Source organism: Cupressus sempervirens, chromosome 2 (genome assembly GCF_028749045.1).
Source record: "Cupressus sempervirens isolate cs-2001-9-10 chromosome 2, ASM2874904v1, whole genome shotgun sequence".
Lineage (NCBI taxonomy): Eukaryota > Viridiplantae > Streptophyta > Pinopsida > Cupressales > Cupressaceae > Cupressus > Cupressus sempervirens.
The window spans coordinates 554,870,908-554,885,138 of NC_143119.1; the positions used below are offsets into that span (position 1 = coordinate 554,870,908).

General features: G+C 48.0%; 2 non-coding genes and 1 pseudogene across 2 annotated transcripts; all 3 read right to left on the reverse strand.

Moving 5' to 3' along the window:
- Window positions 1–2,486: 2,486 nt before the first annotated feature.
- On the reverse strand, window positions 2,487–5,890 carry LOC149573681 (25S ribosomal RNA). The gene has a single exon (XR_016361009.1). It is a non-coding gene; the product is annotated as a 25S ribosomal RNA (ribosomal RNA).
- A 224-nt stretch (window positions 5,891–6,114) lies between these two features.
- On the reverse strand, window positions 6,115–6,268 carry LOC149573682 (5.8S ribosomal RNA). Its single transcript, XR_016361323.1, has one exon. It is a non-coding gene; the product is annotated as a 5.8S ribosomal RNA (ribosomal RNA).
- A 617-nt stretch (window positions 6,269–6,885) lies between these two features.
- On the reverse strand, window positions 6,886–8,574 carry LOC149573683 (18S ribosomal RNA; annotated as a pseudogene).
- Between the last annotated feature and the right edge of the window lie 5,657 nt (window positions 8,575–14,231).

The following is a 14,231-nucleotide window of genomic DNA, read 5'->3' on the forward strand; positions in this document are numbered from 1 at the left end:
TTAGTTCACGTATTGTCGAGCTGACTCGAGGCGTTATGCCTAGCTAGCCAGATTCGAGGTAGGGTAGCCAAAATGATCCAATTTGAGAATTTTCTTTATAAAAAGAGATCATGATAGGCCCCATAAGGCAAAAAAGAATGAAATTTTGGGAGTTCAAAAAAAAATGTTACCCGATTTTGGATCGCGCACAGGGCTCGGGTCACGTAGCATCAAGGTGCCCTGGGTGACATGATTCGAGCAAAAAGTCGATGGTGGCATGAGTCATGCAAAAACATTGGAGGCCATTAAGGCTCGAAGCGCTTCGAGTCGAGGTTGCCGAGGCGGGTCGGGTTGAAAACTTTGGGCGTTAACCAAAAAGAAAAAGTTAATCGCTTTTGGATCACGTACACGGCTCGGGGCACTTAGAATCAAGTCGAGCACGGTCACATGAGTCGTGCGAAAAATTTTGAGACAACTCGAGTTGGGGCATCTGACTCTATCCAAGTTCAAAACTTTGGGACTTGAAAAAAAAAAGAAAAAAGAAAAAGTTACCCGGTTTTGGATCATGTAAGTGACTCGGGCCAATCAAAATCAAGGTGAGTGCGGTTACATGAGTCGAGCGAAAAAAAAAATTGAGGCGGTTAAGGCTCGAGGAAATTCGAGTCGGGGTAGCTGAGTCGATTCGAAAACTTTGGCCGTTAGCCAAAAAAAGAGTTAATCACTTTTGGATCACGTACATGACTTGGGGCGCATAGAATCAAGTCAAGCATGGTGACATGAGTGGTTCAAAAAAATTGCAGGCGATTAAGACTCGAGGCGATTTGAGTTGGGGTTGCTGACACGATTTGGGTTGAAATCTTTGGGTGTTAACCAAAGAAGGAAGAAGTTAACTGCTTTTGGATCATGTACATGAATCGAGGCACCAAGTCGAGCACGGTGACATGAGTCCTACGAAAATAATGGAGGCGGTTAAGGCTTGAGGCAATATGAGTCGGGGTTGTCGATACAATTTGGGTTGAAAAATTTGGGCGTTAACCCAAAAAAAGAGTTGACCACCTTTATATCACGCACATGACTCAGCGCACTTAGAATCATGTCGAGCATGGTGACATGAGTCGTGCGAAAAAATTGGAGGCAGTTAAGGCTCAACGCGATTCGAGTCAGGGTTCGGGTAGTTGGGGTGATTCGTGTCGGGGTTGCCGACACGGCTCGAGTTGAAAACTTTGGGCATTAACCCCAAAAAGAGAAAAGTTGACCTCTTTTGGACAATGTACATGACTTGGGGCACTTAGAATCAAGTCGAGCACAGTGACATGGGTTGTGCAAAAAATTTGGAGGCGATTCGAGTTAGGGTAGCCAACTTGATTTGAGTTCAAAACTTTGGGTGTTAACCAAAAAAGTAAGTTGACCGATTTTGGATCACGTACATGAGTCGTCTGCCCTCGCAAAAATTACAAAACCCGGGGACCCACTTGGAATTTGCAGTCAGAAGATTTTTCTGCCCTCATGAAAATTTACAAACCCCACCCGCTCAAAATTTGGACTTGGAAGATTTTTCTGCCCTCGCAAAATTTACAAACCCCACCCGCTAGGAATTTGGCACTTGCAAATTACGAAACCCCGCCCGCCCAGAATTTGGACTTGGAAGATTTTTTTGACCTCAGAGAAATTACAAACCCGACCCACATGGAAATTGCACTTGGAAGACTTTTTCGCACTCACAGAAATCACAAAACCCCACCCACAGGGAATTCGACACTTGGGAGATTTTTCCGCCCTTCCGAAAATCGCAAACCCCACCAGCTAAGAATTTGGGACTCGGGAGATTTTTTTCCCCTCGTGGAAATTTTACAAAACCCCACTCGCCCGAAATTTGGAACTCGGGAGATTTTTCTGCCCTAGCAAAAATTTCTACAAAACCCCTCCCTCCCGCCAGAAATTTGCCACTTGGGAGATTTTTCCGCCCTGGCAGAAATTGCAAACCCCACCCGCCAGGAATTTGGCACCTAGGAGATTTTTACGCCCTTGCGAAAATTTTCACAAAACCCCACCCACCCGGAATGTGGCACGTGGGAGTTTTTTTGCCCTCGTAGAAATTTTCACAAAACCCCACCTGCCCGGAATGTGGCACTTGGGAGATTTTTCCGCCCTGATAGAAATTGCAAAACCCCACCCCCCGAGAATTCGGCACTTGGGAGGTTTCTTCGCCCTCACGGAAATTTTCAAAAAACTCCACCCGCTCAAAATTTGGCACCTGGGAGAGTTTTCCCACCCTCGTAAAAAATTGCAAACCCCACCCACCCAAAATTTGGCACTTGGAAGATCTTCCCGCACTCGCACAAATTGCAAACCCCACCCGCCAGGAATTTGGCACCTGAGAGATTGTTACGAGCTCGCAAGAAAAAACCTTGCAAACCCCACCCCCACCCGGAATTTGGCACTTGGGAGATTTTCTCGCCCTCGTGCAAATTACAAACCCCACCTGCCTCAGAGTCAAAAAAGGTTTTACGAATTGAGGCGACAAAGGGCTGAATCTCAGTGGATCGTGGCAACAAGGCCACTCTGCCACTTACAATACCCCGTCGCTTATTTAAGTCATCTGTAAAAGATTCTTCTCGCCGATCGCTTGAAATTAATATCCAAGGTTGCTCCAATGGGCTAGTGCGCCGATCGAAGATGGCGAATGACACGGGCCCCTGGGAGTGCAAGAGCACCCCTACTGCGGGTCGCGATTCAGCCGGAGAGAGATATGCGCCGCATTTAGCATGGATTCTGACTTAGAGGTGTTCAGTCATAATCCAACACATGGTAGCTTCACGCCACTGGCTTTTCAACCAAGCGCAATGACCAAATGTGTAAATCAATGGTTCCTCTCGTACAAAGTTGAATTACTATCGCGGCGTGGATCATCAGTAGGGTAAAACTAACCTGTCTCATGACGGTCTAAACCCAGCTCACGTTCCCTATTGGTGGGTGAAAAATCCAACACTTGGTGAATTCTACTTCACAATTATAGGAAGAGCCAACATCGTAGGATCAAAAAGCAACATCACTATGAATGCTTGGCTGCCACAAGCCAGTTATCCCTGTGGTAACTTTTCTGACACCTCTAGCTTCAAATTCTGAAAGTCTAAAGGATCGATAGGCCACACTTTCACGGTTTGTATTCGTACTAAAAATCAAAATCAAATGAACTTTTACCCTTTTGTTCCACACGAGATTTCTATTCTCGTTGAGCTCATCTTAGGACACCTGCATTATCTTTTAACAGATGTGCCACCCCAGCCAAACTCCCCACCTGACAATGTCTTCCGCCTAGATCAGCGTGCCTAGACGCACCTTAAGGCCAAAAATAGGGGCATTGCCTCATCTTTGCCTCACGAAATAAGTAAAATAATGTTAAAAGTAGTGGTATTTCACTTGCGCCCAAAAGATCCCACTTATTCTACACCTCTCAAGTCATTTCACAAAGTCAAACTAGAGTCAAGCTCAACAGGGTCTTCTTTCCCCGCTGATTTCGCCAAGCCTGTTCCCTTGGCTGTGGTTTCGCTAGATAGTAGATAGGGACAGTGGGAATCTCATTAATCCATTCATGCGCGTCACTAATTAGATGATGAGGCATTTGGCTACCTTAAGAGAGTCATAGTTACTCTCGCTGTTTACCCGCGCTTTTTTGAATTTCTTCACTTTGGGATTCAGAGCACTGAGCAAAAATCGCATTGCATCAGCATCTACAGGGACCATTGCAATGCTTTGTTTTAATTAAACAGTCAGATTCCCCTTGTCCGTACCAGTTCTAAGTTGACTGTTCGTTGCCTAGGGAAAGCCCTCCGAAGGGGGCATCCTGTGTCCGTCGCCCGATCGGCATGCGATGGCCTGCCCTCATTGCAGGAGCAGCTCAGGCAGGCCGCCAATAGCCCATGAGTTCAGGGCGCAGACCCCTAGGCCCAACCCTCAAAGCCAATCCTTTTCCCGAAGTTATGGATCCATTTTGCCGACTTCCCTTACCTACATTGTTCTATTGACAAGAGGCTATTCACCTTGGAGACCTGATGTGGTTATGAGTATGACTGAGCGTGAACGGTACTCGGTCCTCTAGATTTTTAAGGGCCGCCGAAGGCGCACCAAACACCGCAGGATGTGCAGTGCTCTTCCAGCCGCTGGACCCTATCTCTGGTTGAATCGATTTTAGGGTGGGTAGGCCGTTAAAAAGAAAAGATAACTCTTCCCGAGGCCCCCGCCGACGTCTCCAGATTTCCTAACATTGCCGTCCACCGCCACGTCCTAGTTCGAGAATATTAACCTGATTCCCTTTCGATGATCGCGCAAAGTGCGCCCTTGAAACAGGGTTTCCCCATCTCTTAGGATCAACTAACCCATATCCAAGTGCTATTCACATGGAACCTTTCCCCACTTCAATCTTCAAAGTTCTCATTTGAATATTTGCTACTACCACCAAGATCTGCACCAGGGGCCGGTCCACCCAGGCTCACGCCCAAGGTTTCGCAACAACCCCCACATGCTCCTACTCATCGGAGCTTGGCGCTTGCCCCAACGGCCGAGTATAAGTTGCGCGCTTCAGCGCCATCCATTTTTGGGGCTAGTTGATTTGGCAAGTGAGTTGTTACACACTCCTTAGTAGATTTTGACTTCCATGACCACCATCCTGCTATCTTAATCAACCAACACCCTTTGTGGGATCTGGGTTAGCGCGCAATTTGGCAGCGTAACTCAGCTTTCGATTCATCCCACATCGCCAGTTCTGCTGACCAAAAATGGCCCACTTGGAGCTCATTATTCCGTGGCGTGGCTCAACAGAGCAGCCACGCCGACTTACCTATTTAAAGTTTGAGAATAGGTCGAGGGCGTTATGCCCCTGATGCCTCTAATCATTTTCTTTACCCGATAAAACTCACACATGAGCTCCAGCTATCCTGAGGGAAACTTTGGAGGAAACTAGCTACTAGATGGTTCGATTAGTCTTTCACCCCTATACCCAAGTCAGACGAATGATTTGCACGTTAGTATCGCTGTGGGCCTCCACCAGAGTTTCCTCTGGCTTCGCCCTGCTCAAGCATAGTTCACCATCTTTCGGGTCCCAACAGGTGTGCTCGCACTTGAACCCTTCACAGAAGATCAGGGTCAGTCGGCGGTGCACCCCCCGAGAGGGGATCTTTCCAGTCAGCTTCCTTGCGCCTTGCGGGTTTTCCCAACCTGCCAACTCGCACACATGTTAGACTCCTTCATCCATGTTTCAAGATGGGTCGGATGGAAAGCCCGCTGGCCAGCGCCACGAGCGCACAGGTGCCCAAGAGCCCACTGTAAAGGCGCGTGCTTCGCTCCTCGAACATCGTGACAGAAGTATTTGTGCGACCAAGAAGGTCATGCTTGTGCCACCGTGATAGCCCACACTGGCACGTCCCCCGAATCGAGTGGCAGACCGGCTCACACCGTTCCGCATCCGACCGGGGCACATCGTCGACCTCCATCTGCTTCCCTCCCAGAAATTTCAAGCACTCTTTAACTCTCTTTTCAAGTTCCTTTTCATCTTTCCCTCGCGGTACTTGTTCGCTGTCGGTCTCTTGCCCGTATTTAGCCTTGGACAGAATTTACCACCCAATTAGGGCTGCATTCCCAAACAACCCAACTCGCCGACGGTGCCTCATGGTGCGATAGGGTCCGGGCCCAATGGGGCTCTCACCCTCTTCGGGGCCCCCTTCCAGTGGACTTGGGCCTGGTCCATCACTGAGGACACTTCTATAGACTACAATTCGACAGGCGCGGCCATCAATTTTCATGCTGGGCTCTTCCTGGTTCGCTCGCCGTTACCAGGGGAATCCTGGTAAGTTTCTTTTCCTCCGCTTATTGATATGCTTAAACTCAGTCAGTACTCACGCCTGACTTGGGGACGCGGTAGAGATGTAGCAATGCCCACACTGCAGCGGGCTGCTGAGCCCAGAATAAAGTTCCTCACGAGGAATCGTTCGATCGGCGCAAACCAATGCTGGCCTTTGCGAGCCATCGCTCGTCGCGACAGATCGATGGACCTCATGCTCATTTTAGCCGACCGTGTGCCACTTGCAGACATGGATGGCCATCTTCACTCCTCGTTGGGGAGGGAAAAATTTTGTAGTGCGACGCCCAAGCAAACGTGCCCTTGGCCGAGGCCTCAGGTGCGACTTGCGTTCAAAGACTTGATGATTCACGAGATTCTGCAATTCACACTAAGTATCGCATTTCGCTAAATTCTTCATCGTGGCAAGAGTTGAGATATTCGTTGCCAAGAGTCATGATTTTGTTTTGCTTTTGTCTTTCGATGACCCAAGCGTGCAAGGCGCTGGCTTGCGCTTTGTTCTTTGGATTTCTAAGGTGCGCGATGCACCCGTGTGTTCGGTGGTTGACACATCTCAAACCCCGAGCACCCAATGGGTGCGATGAGGAATGTTGTGGTGTGTCCTCGCCCCATCACCTTGCAAAGGTGGGAGGCAATGCATGGGAGAGCCATGTCAGCGGATGGGGCCCCTGCCCCACAAATCATGCGAGTGCACCCATCCTAAACACAGAACGCTCCAAGCAATGAGTCAACACACCTGGGCAAGGCAACGGGGGACGAGGCCCAGACCCACTCTGAACTGCAACCAAGAAGAGAGCTCTCACTCTGACATGAACATTGTTTGAAGGCACCGATCCTAATCTAGATGGCATTCGAGTGTCTTCTTCGCCCCGCAGGGAATCCACACTTTCGATCACGGGCATTCGATGTTACCCTCGACCTCAACGGTGCTGGACCCATAGCTTGGCCGTCCAGCACATCGCTGCAGGGCCGAGTGTCCAGACATCGCTAAGATTTCGGGGGTAGGGAGGAGGCCAACTCCATCCCCTACACGATTCAGGGTCTCGAACTGACAATGATCCTACCGCAGGTGAACCTACGGTAACCTTGTTATGACTTCTCCTTCCTCTAAATGATGTAGTCAACGCGAGCTGATGACTCGTGCTTACTAGGAATTCCTCATTGAAGATCAATAATTGTAGTGGTTTATCCCCATCATGATGCAATTTGGCAAGATTTCCCAAACCTTTTGGGCCAGGGAGAGAAACTCGTTGATTGCATCAGTGTAGCGCGCGTGCAGCCCAGAACATCTAAGGGCATCACAGACTTGTTATTGCCTCAAACTTCCATGGCCTAGGAGGCCATAGTCCCTCTAAGAAGCTAGCCATGAAGGGGAACCTCCATGTAGCTAGTTAGCAGGCTAAGGTCTTGTTCGTTAACAAAATTAACCAGAAAAATTGCTCCACCAACTAAGAACGGCCATGCACCACCACCCATAGAAGCAAGAAAGAGCTCTCAATCTGTCAATCCTTACTATGTCTGGACCTGGTAAGTTTCCTCGTGTTGAGTCAAATTAAGCCATAGGCTCCACTCCTGGTGGTGCCCTTCCATCAATTCCTTTAAGTTTTAGCCTTGCGACCATACTCCCCCCGAAACCCAAACACTTTGATTTCTCTGAAGGTGCTGGCGGAGTCCTTAGAGCAACATCCACCGATCCCTGGTCGGCATCGTTTATGGTTGAGACTAGGACAGTATCTGATCGTCTTCGAGCCCCCAACTTTCATTCTTGATTAATGAAAATATCCTTGGAAAATGCTTTTGTAGTGGTTCATCTTCCATAAATCCAAGAATTTCACCTCTGACAATGACATACGAATGCCCCCGACAGTCCCTATTAATCATTACTCCGGTCCCGAAGGCCAACGGAACAGGACCAGACTCCTATCGCGTTATTCCATGCTAATGTATTCAGAGCATAGGCTTGCTTTGAGCACTCTAATTTTTTCAAAGTAATGGCACCGGAACCGCAACCCAGCCAATTAAGGCCAGGAACATGCCGCTGACAGAAGGGACGTGAGGGCCAGTGCACACCCAAAAGGCAGACCGACCGTGATGACCCAAGGTCCAACTATGAGCTTTTTAACTGCAACTACTTAAATATACATTATTGGAGCTCGAATTACTGTGGCTACTGGCACAAGACTTGCCCTCCAATGGATCCTCATTAAGGGATTTAGATTGTACTCATTCCAATTACCAAACTCGATGAGCCCAGTATTGTTTTTTATTGTCACTACCTCCCCGTGTCAGGATTGGGTAATTTGCGTGCCTGCTGCCTTCCTTGGATGTGGTAGCCATTTCTCAGGCTCCCTCTTTGGAATTGAACCCTAATTCTTTGTCACCCATCACCACCATGGTAGGCCTCTATCCTACCATCGAAATATGATAGGGCAGAAATTTGAATGAAGCATCGCCAGCACAAAGGCCGTGCAATCCGTTGAGTTATCATGAATCACCGGAATAGCGAGCGAGCCCGTGCCGGCCTTTTATCTAATAAATGCATCCCTTCTGAGAGTCAAGATTTGGTGCATGTATTAGCTCTAGAATTACTATGGTTATCTGAGTAGCAAAGTACCATCAAAGAAACTATAACTTATTTAATGAGCCATCCGCAGTTTCACAGTCTGAAATAGTTCATACTTAGACATGCATGGCTTAATCTTTGAGACAAGCATATGACTACTGGCAGGATCGACCAGGTAGCTTCTAACAATGAGGGGGACCCCCAAGACCTGCTACAGCCAAGGGATGCCCGCCACGATGGGAAATCAAAATTTGCATTCGCTCCGTCATGCATCCAAACATAATCCGCCGCACAACCAACAAGAATGATGTTCACAGCACATGCAGGACTCGCAATGCTCAAAGATTTCACACAAGAGGAAAGTTTCCCATCATCGACTGGAGAGGGCCAAATAGGGAGCCTCGATACACAGGCACCTAGGAAGAACATCCCGTATGGAACCCTTTACCCTCAAACTCGCTATCACCACTATTCGAAAAGAAGCCTCGAGTCTGTAAGAGATGCACCGCGCACGTAGCCACCTAAATTGTAAGGCCACTCAGAGACATCCATTTCCCAGGCATATGCCTCCTACATGCCTATTGAGGTGTACCCGCACAGACAAAATCCTTCTCGATCGCAACAAACATTTTCCCACGATGAAGAGCTAGTTGTCAAAGTGCCAATGAAGACCGTCGTGCTGAAGGGTGAAGGGCCGTGTGAGTAAAAAACATGGCTGGTTATGCGATTGACGGGGGTATCACTATGCATGCGACCACCTCAATTATAAGGCCGCTCAAGGGCATTGTGTATAACATGCCCTCCACACATTTATAGGTGATGAGAGCCCACCCGCATACATGGACATGTCTAACCTCTGGCAAATTTCTCCTTTCCTAGCACAGCCTCGCTAACCATTCCCCGTGACACGTGATCTGCCAGCGCAGGTATAGAAAAGTTCCTATGGGTGAACACTCACACTAGCGTTGTCGGACAAGATTCAATCTCATGCACATGCACATACCGAAGAACTACACCGTGAGGGAACCCACCCACGAGCACCCACATCTTGGCAAAAAGCATTCGTGCAATTTCTTCCCCTAGACAGACACGTTGGGCCTGCACTTGTCGGAGCATTGCAAAGACGAGCACTCTGGTTCACAGGAGCCTGAGAAGAACATCTCGTACGAAACCCGTTCACCCAAAATGCTCAAATCACAAATGCTCGCAGCAGAGTCGTAATGCAAAGATGTACACCGCGCACGCGCCTGAGTAAGGACACTCAGAGACATCCATTTCCCAGGCATATGCCCCCTACACGCTTTTTGGTGCACCCTGTACAAACAGCCATACTTTGACAAGCCCTCCCAAAATTTTGCATCTGAAGAGAGATGAAATGCCTTGGGCTTTTTGTCCACACAATGCAAACACCGAATGCTCTCTTTAGGGGGGAGCTGAAGAAGAGTATCTCCCGTAGAACCCATGAGCCGCAGCCGTTCGGATCGCACAGGGTAGGACAGGGCATGGAGAGTTTCTGCATCCAAACAAAAATTATTGGTAATAATCTACGCTTCTACTGGCCTGGACCACAAAGGCTGTCACGACAGTGCCATGCACTTCTGTAGGATGAGATAGTGAAGAGGCGAGCACGCATCGAGAATGCACTAGCGAATAAATTATGTGTCAACCAAACCTTTTGCTGGCCCCCCTCTCAATCCCAAGGCTCTACCAATCAGAAATTAGGGACGTCGAGCAATGCACCCGTGCAACCATCTCTTCCCTTCTTGCCGTCCGAGCAAGATAAAAATACAATGATAGAACGTGCCAATGAGACAGAGCCCTTGGCTAAAAGATACAACTCCATGCACACTCAGCAACAAGTGCATCTTAGAATCGAACACCAAATGTGCAGTGTGTTGCAAGCCATGCAGACACCTAGATATAGGGTATATCCAACAAAACAAAGTGACAAGTACTTCCCACCAGCTCTGCCATTGCGATTACCAAATGGGATATACTCACCACCACAAATTAATGACCATGATTACCATCCCGAAATAGATACAAGCACATCGAGCTTCATCTGATCAACTGGATGAATTTCACCTTGAAGGGGCCCAATCCAAAAGTTCCAGAGGTCACCTCCTAGAACTCTCAAGAACAAGGCCCATCTTACATGCAAACTCTGCTACTGCACAAACATAGGTTGCAATTAAAGAGAAATTGCGAGGGCGTCACAATGGCCCGAGGCCAATGCTCCGACTAAGTCAATTTTCTCTTGCAATCACCATGCCGCCATTTATAGAGAGATCTCCCCATTCACTTGTGACACTACGCACAATCCAAGTGCTAGACGCGAGCTCGCCCTTGAAAGAAAGACCACTTTCCAAGACATCCCCTGATGACACATTGGAACGACAACCGCTGTCAAACCATTCCCAATGTTGTGACGATCGAGTTGGCACAGAGGCAACCTTAGGGAGCTCCCGCATAGCAATTGGGATGTGCTTTCGTACCCATCTCTCACAAAAACCAATATGCTAGCTGTGAAAAAATTTAGAATCCAAGGCTCATATCCATCGATATCGTCGGCACTGGGTCTATATATTCAAAGGCCATGGAGAGGTTTTGATAAGAGAAGCTTCCTTGCTCGCTTGCACAAACATCCCAAATGCTAGACACAAGCTCCCGCCCTTAGCATCGCTCTCCAGATCGCCGCAATGACACATTGGAATGACAACCACTATCGAACAACCCCAAAATTTGTGCCGATGGAGTGAGAAAGATGAGCAACTTTGGGGAGCCGTGCATAGAAAATGGGCTGCTACTTCATTCTGCTCTTATATATAGATCCGATGTCATTGATTTCATTTGGAATCTGAGGCTGCATTCATCCTTGCTCACACAAGAAATGGCTCTTCTCATCCAATGGTCAAGGGGAGCTTCTAATTACAAAGGCTCCCTTGTCACCTGTGATGCACAGCCCAACTACTAGACGATGGCTCACCCTTTAGATCGCTGCCTAGGCAACCACCACAATGGTGCCATTGGAACGACAACTACTGCCGAACCATTCCAAAAATTTTTTTGCCAAAGAAGTTGTTGCAAAGAGAACGACTCTGGGGAGAGAGCCCTCGCACAACAAAATCAAGATGGCTTCACGGCCTTCCCAATAGAAATGATGCTGGTACAAATATTCCAAATCCGAATAACGTGTCTTTCTTGAACACCAGCACCAATTCTATTGGGTCGATATCGTCGGCACTGGGTCTATATTCAAAGGCCACAGAGAGGTTCCGATAAGAGAAGCTCCACTGCTCGCTTGCACAAACATCCCCAAATGCTAGACGTAAGCTCCCACCCTTAGTATTGCTCTCCAGATCACCGCAATGAAACATTGGAATGACAACTGCTGTCGAACAACTCCTGAATTGGTGCCGATGGAGTGAGAGAAACAAGAGCCAGATCGGGTCGACAAAAATGGCTAAGCCAGATCGGGTCAGCCAGCATGGCTCGACCACCATTTTTTGCTGAGAGCTTTCGATATTAAAGCTCCCATGTAGCTGCAATAAGTACACCATGACAAATTGCTAGAGCGCCGAGCACCCATAGCAAATTGCCATTATACCAAGCAACGCCGGAGTGCTAGACAAGGGCTCACGTTTAGATCAAGTTTTAAAATCACCAAAAAGACATGCCATGGATCGGCAACCACTGCCTCACCTTTTCCAAAATTGAGTCATCGGAAAACATGATCTAAAGGAGAGCCAAGGAAAAGCACTGAGATTGCTTCATGCCCCTTTCATTGATTCAACATCAGCATACACCGTTTGAAAACCCAACAATCCAATCCGCATAGACACCAATGTTGAATCAATGAAAGGGGCATGGGAGAGGCTCGCGAAAACAACCTCTCCTATATAAGCTATTAGTGCGAGGCTCGCTCTGCATTAGAAATCTGCGATAGCACGGACAACTCCCTTAAAAATCCAATTCAATGAAAAATTTGACCAAACAGCCATCCACGACATCGTTTTTGGAGCTCGCCCAGAACGGCTCAGCCAGCATGGCTTGCCCAGATCGGCTCAGCCAGATCAGCTTGGCCAGCATGGTGACTTGGTGACTTGGTGAGAGTACTTGGAACTGTCAAGAACAAAGGCCAATCTTACATGCAAACTCTACTACTGTGCAAACATAGGTTGCAATTATAGAGAAATTGCAAGGCCGTCACAATGGCTCGAGGCCAATGCTCTGACTACTAAGTCAATTTTCTCTTACAATCGCGATGCTACCGTTCATAGAGAGATCTCCCCATTCACTTGTGATGACGCACAATCCAAGTTCTAGACGCGAGCTCACCCTTGAAAGGCCGCGTTCCAAGACATCCCGATGACACATTGGAACGACAACTGCTGTGGAACCATTCTCAATGTTGTGCCGATCCAGTTGGCACAGAGGCGATCTTAGGGAGCTCCCACATAGCAATCAGGAAGTGCTTTCGTACCCTTCTCTCACAAAAGCCAATGCTAGCTGAACAAATTTAGAATCCATGGCTCATATCCATCGATATCGTCGGCACTAGCTCTATACTCAAAGGCTACGAAGAGGTTACGATAAGAGAAGCTCCACTGCTCGCCAGCATAAACATCCCCAAATGCTAGACGTAAGCTCCCGCCCTTAGCATCGCTCTCCAGATCACCGCAATGACACATTAGAATGACAACTGCTGTCAAACAACTCCAAAATTTGTGTCGATGGAGCGAGAAAGAAGAGCCAGATCGGGTCGACAAAAATGGCTAAGCCAGATCGGGTCGACCAGCATTTCTCGGCTACCATTTTTCGCCGAGAGCTTTTGATATTAAAGCTCCCATGTAGCAGCAATAAGTACACCATGACAAATTTCTAGAGCACTTAGCACCCATAGAAAATTTCCATTATACCAAGCGACGCTGGAGTGCTAGACAAGGGTTCATGTTTAGATCAAGTTTTAAAATCACCAAAAAGACACGCCATGGATCGGCAACCGCTGCCTCACCTTTCCCAAAATTGAGTCATCTAAAAACATGATCTAAAGGAGAGCCGAGGAAAAGCACCGAGATCGCTTCATGCCCCTTCCATTGATTCAACATTAGCATACACCGTTTGAAATCCCAACAATCCGATCCGCCTAGACACCAATGTTGAATCAATGAAAGGGGCATGGGAGATGCTTGCGGCAACAACCTCTCCTATATAAGCTATTAGTGCGAGGCTCGCTCTACATTAGAAATCTACGATAGCACGGACAACTCCCTTAAAAATCCAATTCAATGAAAAATGTGACCAAACAGCCATCCACGACACCATTTTTGGAGCTCGCCCAGAACAGCTCGGCCAGCATGGCTCGCCCAGATCGGCTCGGCCAGCATGGTGACTTGGTGACTTGGTGAGAGTACCTGGAACTGTCAAGAACAAAGGCCAATCTTTACATGCGAACTTTGCTGCTGCGCAAACATAGGTTGCAATTATAGAGAAATTGCAAGGCCATCACAATGGCCCGAGGCCAATGCTCCGACAACTAAGTCAATTTTCTCTTGCAATCGCCATGCCGCCGTTCATAGAGAGATCTCCCCATTCACTTGTGATGATGCACAATCCAAGTGCTAGACACGAGCTTTCCCTTGAGAGGCCACATTCGAAGACATCCTGATGACACATTGGAATGACAACTGCTGTCGAACTATTCCCAATGTTGTGCCGATCGAGTTGGCACAAAGGCAATCTTAGGGAGCTCTCGCGTAGCAATCGGGAAGTGCTTTTGTACCCTTCTCTCAAAAAAACCAATGTTAGCTGAACAAATTTATAATCTAAGGCCTG